General features: G+C 30.3%; 1 protein-coding gene across 1 annotated transcript in view; it reads left to right on the top strand.

Annotated features, from left to right (window-relative positions):
• Positions 1 to 261: 261 nt before the first annotated feature.
• LOC129987594 (leukocyte elastase inhibitor A-like) overlaps positions 262 to 15,113 on the top strand; it is a 47,065-nt gene continuing 32,213 nt past the window's right edge. Inside the window, exon 1 of the mRNA XM_056095555.1 lies at positions 262 to 338. The gene's annotated coding sequence lies outside the window, so the exon portion shown is untranslated. The remainder of the gene's footprint in view (positions 339 to 15,113) is intronic.

Raw genomic sequence — 15,113 nt, 5'->3', positions numbered from 1 at the left:
GTGGAGCGAAGAAATGGATTCCATTCTAGAAGATTCCATCGCGGACAATTCGAACCACTGAAACGCGGAAGGCGTCACACGTAGTGACTTCTTGCCTCGCGATTCTGGCCATGGCAAAACAATGTCCTCACAAGGGTGGAGTCGCTAAACGAACATAATAGAACACCGAAAGGTTCCTTGCCCCTGAGGATCCGCAATCTCTTCGAGTTTTCATCTTCTTGTGTAGAAGTTACTTAAGTATTAGCAAAGTCGGGCACCCAGCAAACTCAGAGTTCTCCACGACTTCGTGTATTAACTATATGTGATAGCTAACTTCTTTGGTGGATTACAATTCTTAGGTAAGATGTCTACTTCTTAAAAAGTAAATTTCGGAAAAAAAAAACTCTATCTTATTTCACTTTCTTAAATAGAACTATTGAGTACTTTGCAATCAGTACTCTGATAAATGTATTGAGAAAAAATATAAGGCATCTGAAAAGCAGTGAGTGACCTTTAGATTTCATTTCTGAATAATAGTTTAAGTGATATCATAAGATTAATTTAACATTGGAAGTGTAATTTTTAAAACAATATAACTCTCGATATTGCCATCAGAATTCGATAAAATTTTATTGAGGGGTTAATTTTATTACGAAAAATCGAATTAGTTAAAAAAAATGATAGCGGAAATGGGAAATTTTTTTTGAGATAGTAATTAATTAACCATGTTAATTAACTCGGTTAATCAGTTTGTATATCTCAACAAACCTGCACTCTCGAGTCATTTCCATCGATACCAAATTTGTGAAGATGTGATAACAAATAACAAAGTTACAGAGGTGTGCCTTTTTTTTGTTGTTAACGATTGTACATTTCAACAAACGTATATCTTGAGTTTTTCTTTGATCGAATCGAAGTTAATCTTGGACTTCTTCACGAAGTGCAACAACGGCACGTAATCGTTGTCTTATTTGGTGGATTACAATTCTTAGATAATTTTCCTGCTTTAAAAAAAAAGTTTGGAAAATAATCCGAGGCTCTTTTTTTTAATTTCAGTTTGAAATATTGACAGTTTTGAAATCAACCGTTTAGAAAATGCCTCGGGAAAAAATATAAGCCTTTTAAGATGGAATCTTGTGCTTTTCATCATTGATTTGTTGGTTCATGATTGGCATATCTAGATATGTGTTGTGACTTATGGCACTTTACAAGCCTGCTGACAGTTCTCTGTCAGCGATTTAAGACGAGCGTCTCTTGTTTTCTCAATAGCGCCAGCTGGTCCAAGAGCTACTTTGACGCGTCACATTCGCTTACACAATCCCTTTTTCAAGGGGGTACACTCCCACACCTCACAAATAGAACACAGAAGACAATCATGCCGGAACCGCGACTCGAACCGGGACGCCCAGCTCAAGATGGAAGACGCCCTACCCCTATGGCAGGACGCCGGCATGTCTAGGTATTGACATTTCCAAGGAAATATTGTATCAGATACTATTAGAAAATAATTAATTAACGTTATTGAATTTCAGATCAATTAATTACAGTGCGTGTATTGGAAGTCATTTTTACAATTAATCGAAATCCTGTCTTTGTTTCTTTACAAAAGTGTTAATATAATAAATACGTATTGTATCAAGTAGAAGATTGTTATATCGTTGAACAAATAACATTTTATAATTTCAAACATATAATATTTTGTTCCTTTCCTGAGCTACTATCTTGCTACTTAACACAAATGTTTGTAAACCCTTTGTGCAGAGAGTTATTAATTTAAATAATTTAACTTAACCGTTAACTCAACTATCATTCCAAATGATGAGCGCAGCGCTTCAGTTGATTGCATTTCCATCTTCTCTCATTAATAATTAATTAATTAATCCAATTAATCCTAATATAAGGAGGGATATATTATTTAGAGGACGACCTTTACTGTTTCAAGAATACAGCATTTTTTCTTTGACCTGACCCCTTCATGTAATTTATCTGTGAACCTTTTTAAAGTTGTATAGAGAGTTGTTACAGATAAATCCCTTAACTTAGCCTCTAATTATTTATCATACCATATAGCTTCTAATTATTTATCATACCATATTTCTTCTACTGATGTCATATCCATGATTTCTTTCCAAGCCATTTGACGGCCTTTGTTATTTCAAGTACACAGTATTTTTTCATTGACCTGACTCCATCATATGAACCTTTTACAGCGGCATAGAGAGTTATCACATATGAATCCTTTGATATAGCCTCTAATTATTTATCATACCATATGTCTTCTACTGATGTCATATCCATGATTTCTCTCCAAGCCATTTGACGGCCTTTGTTATTTCAAGTATACAGTATTTTTTCATTGACCTGACTCCATCATGCGAACCTTTTATAGCTGCACAGATAGTTATCACAGATAAATCCTTTGACTTAGCCTCTAATAATTTATCATACCATATGTCCTCTACTGATGTCATATCCATGATTTCTCTCCAAGCAATTTGACGGCCTTTGTTATTTCAAGTACACAGTATTTTTTCATTGACCTGACTCCATCATACGAACCTTTTACAGCTGCATAGAGAGTTATCACATATGAATCCTCTGACTTAGCCTCTAATTATTTATCATACCATATGTCTTTTACTGATATCATCTCCGTGCTTTCTGTCCAACCATTTGACAGCCTTTTTTATTTCAAGTCTATAGTATTTTTCCTTTTGCATATTTCCGTTATGACACTTATCTATAGGCCCTTTTCCTCTGTATAGTGAGTTATTAATAGAAAAAAAACCCTTTGACCTAACCTCTAACTAATTATCATATCCAAATATCGAGAGTTCTTTTCAGCTGATTGCGTCTTTATGTTTTCTAGTTGTGCCATTTAAAGCACATATCAATTTCCATTCTTCTTCTCTGTGCATAAAATTTTCGAATCTTTATCAGAATCGACATCAAAATCCGTTATCATAAGAGTTTTAAAATATTTTGAGTTTCCTTATTACAGAGAACTAAATATAAAGTATCGAATTAATGCATTTTTAAACCTATGAAATATGAAATTTTTACTAATAATTTTTGGAATTTAATGATTTTAGTTCTTTTTGGAAAATGCTAATCCTTCAACACGTTTATGCCGAGCATCCATTTTAATCGTTTCCCAACAGCTAATTTCCAAATTGTAAGATGTAAACATACTTCCATCTGAAATAAAATGCTCTAAATGACAAAAAAAATTATATTTTATGTTTTTGCAGTCAATAAACATTTTGCTGAAAACGTACAATAAAAAAAATTATACAGTTCTTCAAATTGATAATTATATTTAGTAGAATATTGTTGAATCACTCTCATTTTAAATTAATAAAAAAATAAATAAAAACTGCACCCCTCTGCGATAAAAATTGGACAAATTATGAGTCTGAAAATGTCGTTGTGTAAAGTCAATAATCGGCCACTTCGATGAAATGAGCGGAATGGCAAATCGCCCTTGAGACGGTCATTGAAATAATTTTAAATAATGCTAGCCAAAACTTCTTCAATCGCACAGTTTATGTTGCAGACGTATCGAACATTTTTTTTTCTCTGTAAAATGCTAGCGTGTCAAGAACATTTCACATAATATAACTAATTACGATTGAGCTAATGAACTAATGAAACGTATAAAAATTTAATCTTCATAATTTTTTCAAGTAATGATATTTAAATTTTCAAAATTATGTTATTTTTTAATCGCAAAAAAAACACACTTAGTTTTTTTTCTTTTGTTAAAATTTTAAGGTGTCAAAATTATTGTACAAAATATAATTAATAGGTCTAGATCTGTATAAAATTTTAGACCATAATTTTTTCAACATTACATTTATTAATTAAAAAACATAAAATGTATTTTTTTTTTGTCTTTTAGAGCACTTTTTTTTCAGTTGGGGGCATATGCCTATCTCTTACAACTCATGTGCAAGATAGGCTACTTTGAGTTGTAAGAAAAAGATACCACTTTCAGGAAACGAAGTTTAATCTGGTCTTGCATGCAGCCATAAAATGACTGCATCCACCAATACTTTCTTTCATTGACCTGTTTAACATTAAAGAATGAATATTTGCACTACAGAATAATTTTTATAATTTATAATATCTCAAAGAATAATTCAACAAAATATTTATGGATAAATCGTGAAATTCAGTTTTTTAGTTTTATTTACGAAAGGATTTGCATGTTGTCAATATTAATTTTTTTTCGGTTTATAAATGCACTTGAAGTATTATGAAGTTTAAATTTTAGACAATCCTTTGGTCCTAAGGAATCATATTCTGCAACATATTCTTGACTCACCCACTTTTAAATAAATAAATAAGCGTTTCTATTTTCTGCGTTTAAATCTGACCGATTTATTAAGTTTGGAATATTACAATTTTAGAACAATCAACTGTTTTATAATCTAGACCATCACTCTTGAGAAATTCTGGGATATAATTGGCTTCTTTGAGACGGTCGATGAAGTAATCTAAAATCGTCCGTTTTTGTAGAATCGTGATATTCAAATTTTCATAAATCGGCCAGCTTTAGTGACTGATTTAGTTGATTGGAGTGTGACTTTTTTTTATTTAAGATAATAGCGTCTGAAGAATATTTTGTTAAATATGATTCACAGGGAAGATGATAGATGTAAAAATTTAAAATTCGTAATTGATCAGCTTTTATTGACTTAATTTACGTAGAATATAATTAGTTATTTCACTTAGACAATTTGTTAGCAGATGTATGTCTATTACTAAAGCGAGTTCGCAAATTGTACAGACTCAGTCTATGGCAAAGGATACCGACGCGCTCTGATTGGTTTAAGCCTTGGCATCCTTTTGACAATGTTTTGCCAAAAAGATGCCATACCGAAATATATTTTTATAAAAATAAATAAAATTTGTGAATCCCCCCCCCCTATTTTTAATGGTTTACATGTAATATTAATCTGGAACACATATACAGCAGAAAAGATCAAATCCTGAAACCTAAATTCAGGAAATATAAAAATTACAATTTATTAAAAATATTTTTGGTGTGTGTTTCTTCTTAATATTATTTTGATATAACTAAAAGAATTAGCTACGAAATCACATATTCCGTTAAAGCTTACATATTTATACGTTTTGGGCATTAAGTAATCATCTCCTCATATGTAGTTGATGGGAAAGTAACAAACGTTCAGCAACAAGTTTCAATGACTGCATAAATTATCTAATAAAGGCACGAAAATCATAGAAAAATAAGAATGATTTAATTGCTGCATCATATGTTGAGTAATTACTTTCATTTAGTTTCTATGCTTCTGTGCATAAACAACATTAGTTACTTGTATTACTAGTATTATTAGTAATATTTATTATTATTAATTAGTATTAGTAATATTACTAGTAATATTTAGAGAAAACAATTATATTAATAAAAATTAGATCGTGTTGATATTCACTCATATCTTCCATAAAACTAATGAAAGGTACAAGGTTTGAGCCAAATAAGCGAAATCTGCACTATTATGAGTGCAAAACATTGCCAAAAAGACGCCAAGACTTAAACCAATCACAGCGCGTCGGTATCCTTTGCCATAGACTTAGTCTGTACAATTTGCGAACTAAAGGTTTACAAATTAATTGCTGGGCTTCGATTACAGTAGATATTGTATGATTGTAAACCATTATTTGCCTTAAATAAATCTGTTGCATTGAATTTTTAATATAGATATTGTAAAAGATCATAGGAAACTACGTCTTGCAATTATTTTTCATAAAATATATTTCATTTCATACAGATATCTGCTGAAAATTACACTTTTATATGTTTAATTTGAAATAATAGTTAACTCGATTTTTGTTTAATTTGAGCTTTTGGGAATGTGATGGCAACGCGTTGATAAAAGTTAATTTTTCCCTGCTCGTGCAGCTTAAATTTTATTTTTATTTTGTGCGGAATAAATTATGGAAAAATACGATTAAATTATATTTTTAAAAATTCATTAAAAGGGAAACTTGGTTTATAGATCATTAGTATCAGTGAAAGGATTATTTTTTGGACTTTAATATGATATCAAAATCAATTTGTAATACTTTGGAAGTTCCAGCGGAAAATAAAATTAGCTGAATACGCCAAAATTTTAAGAATATAATTATTTATTTCACTTCGACCATTGTTAGCAGGTGGAATGTCTATTACTAAAGGTTTACAAATTAACTGTTGGGTTCCGATTGGAGTAGATATCCTTTATATTTGCCTTAAATAAAACTTTCATTAAATTAGTAATATCGGTATTGGAAAAGATAATAGAAAACGTTTCCTTTAATTTTCAAAAAACATAATAATTCATAATTATTTCATTTCATACACACACGTGAGGAAAATTCCACTTTCCAAGATTTCATTCTCAGTGACAGTTAACTTTTCTATGCACGCGAAACGTGTTCGTGCAGATTAAATTTATTTTAATTTTATGGGAAATAAATTGTGAAAATTATGGTGATAATATTTATTTAAAAATTCATTAAAAATAGAAATTTAATTTGTAGCTAAAATGTTGGTATCATTAAAATGATAATTCTTTGGACTTCAATTTGACGTAAAAATTCTTTTTGTGTGATAATATTTTCGGGAGTTATTGCGAAAAAACTCCAAAATTTCATTTAATTTTTAATTAATTAAAATTACAATGAAAAATTTTAAAAAATATCGCTCCGAGGTGCACATTCCCGACCTTCAAAACCCGCATGTGCCAAATTTGATAGCTGTAGGTCAAACGGTCTGGCCTGTAGAGTGCAAACACACACACACATACACATATTGGGTTTTATTATAAGTATAGATTACGCGTTCTTTTTTTTAAAAATCAACTTTATGAAAATGTATTTGTATTTCTTCTGCTGCTGATTTCAGCTTGTCAGGTAACCGTGTTTGTATACAGCATTATTTAAGCAGCCATTCGTTGTTTATAAACATTCTAACAACTAAATGAACGTAATGAGGCATATAAGCATATATGATATTTTATAATTAAGTGAATTTGTACTCATTGCAAACGTATTTATTTGAACACTAAGAAAATACATTTTTTTTATTTGACCTTCTTGCCCTTTCAACGCAGCTTGTCTACCTAGCCGAAATTCCCTAATTACGGAAGGAAGGTTAAAGTTACTTTGAGTGCATAATAGCAGGCATATGTATCTTCCTTTTCGATGTAGCCATTCATACATTGGCCAACTTCATGTTCAACAATGTAAATCATGTTCTCATTCCGAATCATTGTTTCAAGCCCTGGAGCGACATGTGTTTTCTGCTGTTTAACTGTTTTGAAATTATTTCATGGTTCTTCGTGAACTCTGTCTTAACGCCTTCATTATGTGCAAAAGTGACGATTTGAATACAGGATTCATCACATGCTAATAGGGTTGATTGATACGCGGTTTTGCCACATCTTGCTCATACTGAAACTGAATTTTTCCTGACACATAGCTGATTCTTTTCCCATGGGAAGGAAAGCGGACATACAGAGGGTATCTATTTTCGCACTTACACCGATCAATTGCACAAAGCAACCGACAGACAATCCGTGACTCGGAGCAAAGTACTACCTTGCAGTAACTGATTTCTACATTTTAAGAAGCCCCTCTTAATAAGCCAATCAATTTAGTTTCACAATTCAACATTTTTTGACTTATTAGGCTAATGATTTATTTCCGATTAACTTTTTATTTTCTGAAATTGTATATGATTTTATTTCCTTGTATGTTAGGAATATTGATTGATATATATTTTATAGAATTTGATTTTTTTTTTGAAAATTTGTTTATTTGACAAATATTTAACAGCATTCCTTTAATCGACTTCTTGATTGTTTCTGCAACCCAGTGGCCTTAGGCAGCTGCCTTTTCTATCTGCTTGGAAATTCGTCACTTCTAAAATTCCATTCTCCCCATCTCTCAACATTTCTCCTGTATCCCTTCCTCAGATACTTCTGCAGCGCTGGCTGTGTACTCGCTAAGGCTGTGGCAATTTTCGATTTATTGAAAAAAAAAAATCGATTTTTTGATGCCAGTCTTCGAAAAATATCGATGTATCGAAATCATGATCATGAATAATTATTCACGATACATCGTGATACGATAAATCGCGATGCATTGCGATTTATAATCATGATATAATAAACCGATATTCACATTTAATTTGGGTTTTCGAATTCGTTTTGGTTACCGGTTCGTGTTTATTTTTATTGCTAATGTTTTTTGTTTCATTCTTATACAAAATTAATTTTCCAAGACATCAGATTTTGAATTTGATTTATTAAAACTACTTAATTTTACTTGTTAAAAGCATTATTATGTTTTTTTCCTTTTTTTTCCTATGATGAAAAAAAGAAACTGATTTTTTTAAGTCAACAATAAAAAGGGTAAAATTTTTAAAATTATTATATTGAAAAATAACGGAATGTTATAAATTGTAACATGCAGATATTGCTTTGTCATTGACACACTTTAACGCAATTATTTACACAATTATTTTCTAATTATTTTTATTCATAAGAAAACGAATATTTTTAGTATATAAATTGAAACTTCCTTTTATTCGGAGTCATTCTGATCAGTCAATATGTTAAGAGATGCTATTTATAACTTTTAATATCTATAAATAAATAATGATATCACGATATATCGAAGAATATCGATATGTGTTGGACGATATATCGCGATGATGAAGTTCGGTCTTTGCCCAGCCCTACTACTTACTCCCCTCCCTCTTGCCTCTTTTCTTTGACGGTTCTATATTTTGGCACTTTGCAATAGCACTGCAGATCTGCATCTTCCCACTACCCCTGACTGGTGTGGTGCGGAAATTTGGGGAGGAGATTACCAACTTAGATGTCATCCTCGGAATCTGATCATGGATACGAGTCCATCCCCAAATAGATATTGATATACTTCAAATCGGAAAATTATTCTAACTAATTTTAAATAATCCTTCCTCCCAAATTTTTTAATATATAAATTTTATCACTGAATCATTTAATTTTGCACATAACATTTAAATCTTTGAATAATCTAATGCAATAGGAGTAAACAGTTTGCTTTCATTCATTTCGAAGAGCACAACAATAATAGTGCTAAAAAGATAATATTTCCTGATAGATTGTAATTTTCCGGAGGTCTGACCTCCTTCTGTTGTTATGTATAATAATAATTTGAAAAAAAAATAATGCATATTTGAAAAAAATAAGTTTTCTTGCAAAGTCCAATCTCAAGTATTAGAACATTTCTCCTTCGTGGTAATTTTTTCACGAGTTCAAAATTGGAAAATAAATTTTTAAAACGAAAGAATTTAAAAATATATATATAAGAAATATCGTTCTTTAAAACTTCTTTCGTGCAAATCAATTCGATTCTTAATTTTTCCACATATGAATTTAACTTCACATTTTTATGATATTTTATCAATTAGCAATATTTGAATAAATCATTTTTAACTGAAGCAAAGAACGACGAAAATATAATTACAAATATTGTTTTTTTTTATTTTAAAGCTAAATATTAAATTAAAATTCGTTATATATTAGTATTAATTTAAAACTCTTTTCATTAAAACTTCATAAAATCACTCACAACTTTATTTGTTATTTTCTTATTAATTATTAAATTATTCAAAATTTCTTTAAAAAAATCCAAAATTTATACTAATGCATTAGTGCGCAGGGCAGTATTACAAGTCACGGCACCCCCATGACAATAATTCACTAGCCACATAAATTTCTACTACACAATACAAACGAAAAGTAATCACTTAAATATTATATCTTGTTGTAAATCAGGTATACCCCTTTCGCCATATGCAGTGTTTATCGAACCGCAGACGATTATGGAAAACGCGAGAAATAAATCACGTGCAAACTATTTCTTCACGTGCCAGATGACCAGGATGTGCAGCTGACAGGGAGTTTTCTACTCGTACAATATTTTTGATTGGGCTCTCAAGGCCGCTTCGGACAGCATCTCTGTGCCGTACCACTTGTTTCAGTTTTCGCTGCGGGTGTGTGGCACAGTTCCAGATACCCAAGAGGGATGAATGCATTTAGTTTGCTGGATTGATTTCAAAAGAAGAATTAACTAACAATGTTTCTTTAATTCTAAACGGAGCTCTTGAATAGGAGACAGCCATTTTCAAATCGTTTAAATATCGCATGGTTAGAATTCAAGGTTCAGATAAAGCAACCAAGTTCTGTAATTCAGTGTTAAATATTCTAACAACGTGACAATATCGGACAAATGATAGGCAATCTTGGATTTAGGCGTTTTGCAACTTTGGGAAATGCGTATTATGAGGTCCTGTTTTAAAAATTTTAGTCGAAAGCTATTTTTCATTTTAGTTTAACCTTTATTTAACCATTTTTAATTTATTAACTTATTATTTATTATAGATTTTCTTTATTTTACTTACTTTGTGAAAATACATATTTTTATTTATAAATTAACGAACTTACTTTTATTTATTTATTACGAAGAATAGAAAAAGTACTGTAATCGTCATAAAAATTCGAATTCGAGATTTCGAAGAATCTTCACGTTTAAATTGGCCCTGAGTTCGAAAAATACAGTTTTGCTTTCTCGCATATGAAGTATAGAAAAATACTGTTAATCGTCAAACAATTCGAACTCAAGATTTTCACAATTCTCCTCCATAAGTTCGAAGAACAAATTTCTGTGACAAAGATAATTCAAAAACGCTTTGAGTTGGATGAAATTTGGCATATGGTCTTAACACCAAATTTGTAACTTTCTAACACATTTTGAGAAAAATCTATTCAAATGTGTCTGTCCTGCTGTTAGAATATAATTTAACACGGTAATTACACAACGAAGAGAAATAAATAGATAAAATTCGGTGCACAGATTTAAAATCCATAGCGCAGACACTTATCAAATTTTCAGCCAAATCGAATAAGGAATTGAGTGTCTATCTGTCTGTACTTTCAGAAGCATGTAAACACGATAACTCAAAAACATAATAATTTAAATTTATTATGTTTTTGAATTAATTGTAAATTTGTTAAAGTTTTTGTAAGCAAATGTAGTATGTAATTGCAGTTGTAGTTTTCTGTCAAATGTCGGTTTCAGTCAGTTGAGTAAAATGTATCTAATACACAAAATTCGATTTTCCGACACTATTAACAGCTCATCGCCAAAAAACTCGCCAAAGATGACACGATAGATTCAGTAAAACTGCGGAAGTCACTCCAAAGGTGAATATTTTGTAGCCATGCAGACGTTCTCTGCCTTTCCTGCAATCCGCAATTTTTTGCTGGGGTGGAAGTTAATATGTTTAATACAGAGAACGAGAGAATGTCTTGGGGTGACCCGCTGGTTTATTACAACTCACGAATGTGTGCTTCCATATTTGTACACTACATAATTCAAACAGACTCCCGGCATTTATGAATACGATAACAACTAAATAAGCATACTGAAATGGATGGGAATCTGAAAAATTTGTTTGGTCTATTATCTTTTACTGCAATTGTTAAAACTATTGTTCTATATCAAATTTTGTTTTCAATCGTTGGAGAAAATGGCGTCACCTACTCGGTTCTTAAAACTGCTATTGCATCCATTATGAAACACTAAATTTTCAAATTCATGTCTTAGAATACAATAACTTGAGCATACACTCATGGCATTCCTGACTTTGCCAAAGATCCACAATCTTTATACAGGTGGAAGAATGAGGATAAACCCTTTATTAGAGAATATGTGAGAAAGTTGAGAGGAGACTTCTCCTACTACTTTTTTTTTGCATTTCATTAAAAAATTAATTATTAGATAATTAAAATTAATTATTAAATAAAACAAATATTTAGAAGCAATGGCAGGTTAGTTTCTTGAAAATTTTATAATTCAGGTATGTAGGCTATTATACGATATATAAATTGCAACATGCGTGATGATTTAAAAAAAATCGTTCAAAACGCTTTACAGAGCAGGCGAAGGAACTTTACAGCTATCAAAGTTAGCGAGCGTGTAGTTGATGCTCATGCCGAAAGCACTCACAAAGAAAGATTTTTCAAAAATTTAATTAGAATTTTAATTAAAATTCTAATTATATTTCTTAACACTTTTGATCAAAATCTTCGGAATCTATTGTCATAAAAAAACTACTTTTGTTCGACTTTAAAATTCAGAATGATACATTTTATTTGCAAAAATCTCCATTATTAATATTTAAACATATTTCAATAATGAATTTAATAGTTATAAGTTTATTTTAGAGCTTTTCATGTTTTAGTTACTAGATTTTAAAATTAATATCTTTGTTATAAAACTGAAAATTAATTTTAAAAATAAAAAGAGAATAAAAAAAAGAATTAAGCCTTAAACCTTATCATGCTACAAAGTTTTGGAGTAGAATTTCGAATATCCTTCAATTTTTTCCCAGTAAGCTGATTTATCCAATTCAGAATACTCTATGATTTTATTCCCCATAAGATCCAAATTTAGAATCTTCATCTTTTTAAAAAAAATTTTCTTTTAATCTGATTTATCCGAATTTCGAATCTCATTTTTCTTCCTTTTAGGTCGATTTATCCAAACTGGAGATATTTCAGTGATCATATTTTTCGTTAAGTCGGTAAGAAGAATTTGTTTGAAGAAACTGTCAATCTTTTTTATAAGATGACTTTTTATTGATTTAAAAAAAGTGCCAATCTGGGACATTTGGTCCAAAACCAGGATATGTTTTCAGTTGGGAGGAAGCAAGTGTTCGAAAATCAATACTTTTTCAGTTAATAGAGGATGCTTGGTCATTTAATTTGCATAGTAATTGCATTTAAAACTTCAATGCTTCTTTCTGTATTAAAAAATATTGTTATCTAATTTTGAATGAATTATCGTCATATTGATATAATAAATATCGATACATTCGATCCCATTTTCATAAATGCAGTTTATTTTTAATCGAATTTTACTTTATTGCATAGAAAATTCAGAAAGAGAAATTATTATAATCGTCAAAAAAAATAATAATAATAATGTAGACATACCGTTGAATTTCTATTCTTTGAAGCTCCTATCGAAAAAACAAAAACAAAAAAAACTGTACTTAAACTATACAAGCTTGTATGGCACGCAAAAACTCAGAAACATAATGAGCTGGACGAATGATATTAAATAAATAAAAATGGGGGGGGATGTAGTATTAAGATAGCATACTCGCTCGTAACATTTTGGAAGCATCGTATTCACAGATCAGTACCCTGATAATAGAGAGAGAGAGAGAGAGCAGGGAGAAAGATAAATACCCCCCCCCCCCAAAAAAAAAAAAAATCAGACTAAAATAAATCTAAATCTTAAGATTCGTCGAAATTTTGGTTTTTAAAATATATATAAATCTATATGTGTGTAAATGTATTTTTTAGCAGTTGCATGGCCGAATAGAAGTTTTAGACATTTTAAAACTTCGCTTTATTCCATCCCGGGAGGAATAATTTATGTTCAAGAATAAGTGGTAAGAATTACGTCAATCTACATCACGAAACAAAAGCAGAAGAGACCAAAATTTTTCCTTCAGTGGTATTACTATGAGATTTTGATAGGGATTTCTTTGACACGTGTCGATTTAGGCAAGACAATTTTAGGTATTTTTAAAAGCATGTGATAAACATTGGGGATTTTTCTCCCTTCGTTCGGAGCGTGAGAAAATGCAGAAGCATTTTTATAGAGCGCCTGTGGTATTAATTAAATAAAAAAGAAGGAATTAGTTCAGGAAATAAGAGAACAATTTAGAATGAAATTAAATAGGCAAAATTAAGCTAAAATTTAGGAAATTAATTAGGATTTAAATTAGATTAAGAGATATCGTTATATAAATGTAATCGCCTCTGCCCTTTTACATACTTGTTATTCGAATAAATACAATTTCTTTAAATAAGAATTTCAGCTGGCTTACGAAACTACGTTATTCTTTTTATGAAAAACTGAAAACGATTATTTTGTATTGTTTTCTAAATAATGTTTTATCAATCCATAGTTTTTTTTTTATTTTAAATAAGGGGAAATAAACTTGAAAGTTTACGATTTACTGGATTTTTACCACACATTTTTGAACTTTTTAATCCAGCAATAAACATAATGCGTTTTCCCACCTGTTGTTGATCGTATATTTAAAATAATAGCGTGAAGCTTTTGTTTTTGCAGCTGCTTCTCTCTCGTTATCTTCTATGAGAGCAGACGAAGAAAAACTATTTTAACGCCACAGCTTGTCTATAATCGAAGAAACTTACTTTCTGTTTGGTTAAGCATATTTAATTGGAAAAGCGAATCTCTTTGACGGGTATTATAATTGGCGGGAATGCTCTTTCCCTGAATTTACTTGTTAATTTTGTGTTTTGTACCGTAGCATTGTATAGCAAATTAAGTAAGCATTTTAGTTCTCTTTCTATTCACTGATTAGATTAACAAAACCAAATACCAAATTTCAGTTAGTTTTCTGGCTACCTTTTTAATCAATCATTTTCGCACCAATCCGAATAGACAGTATGAATGACATTAAACTAGTCAACGAATTTCATCTGAAATTTTATACGGAAATACAATTCCGATGTTAACATTATTTGTCAGATTCCTTGTGCCCAGCTTATATTTTTAAGTTATTATGCATCACGTACATACAGAAAAATAAAGAGACTTCCAATTAACGAATTTCGTTCAAAATTTGATAGAAACCTACAAGTAATTTGTTGTGAAAACAGAACAGCAAACTTTAGCTTTTAAGCTTATTGTAGTTTTGAGTTATCGAGCTCGTAAACATCACATAAAAAATATATATACTTTGGAATTGGATAGATCTGAAACGAGGATTCATCATCCCCAAATCGAATTTTTTTGATGAATATAATACTTTTCTTTATATATTATGCACATCAGAAAGAACCAATAATCAAATCTAACGATTTTATCATTTTGTACCACACTTAAAATACTTTTTCTTTATTATTTTGGATTACATAGGGACTTTCGAACATTAAAGCAAAAGAGATATTAATTATTTGATTCTACAACATGGTAATTTATTAAATTCTAGAAGTAATTTTTTAAATTAATATTTTCTCATTTTATAG

This window comes from Argiope bruennichi, chromosome 10, assembly GCF_947563725.1.
Source record: "Argiope bruennichi chromosome 10, qqArgBrue1.1, whole genome shotgun sequence".
In the NCBI taxonomy this organism is placed as follows: domain Eukaryota; kingdom Metazoa; phylum Arthropoda; class Arachnida; order Araneae; family Araneidae; genus Argiope; species Argiope bruennichi.
This window is presented reverse-complemented; position numbering and strand designations above follow the sequence as displayed.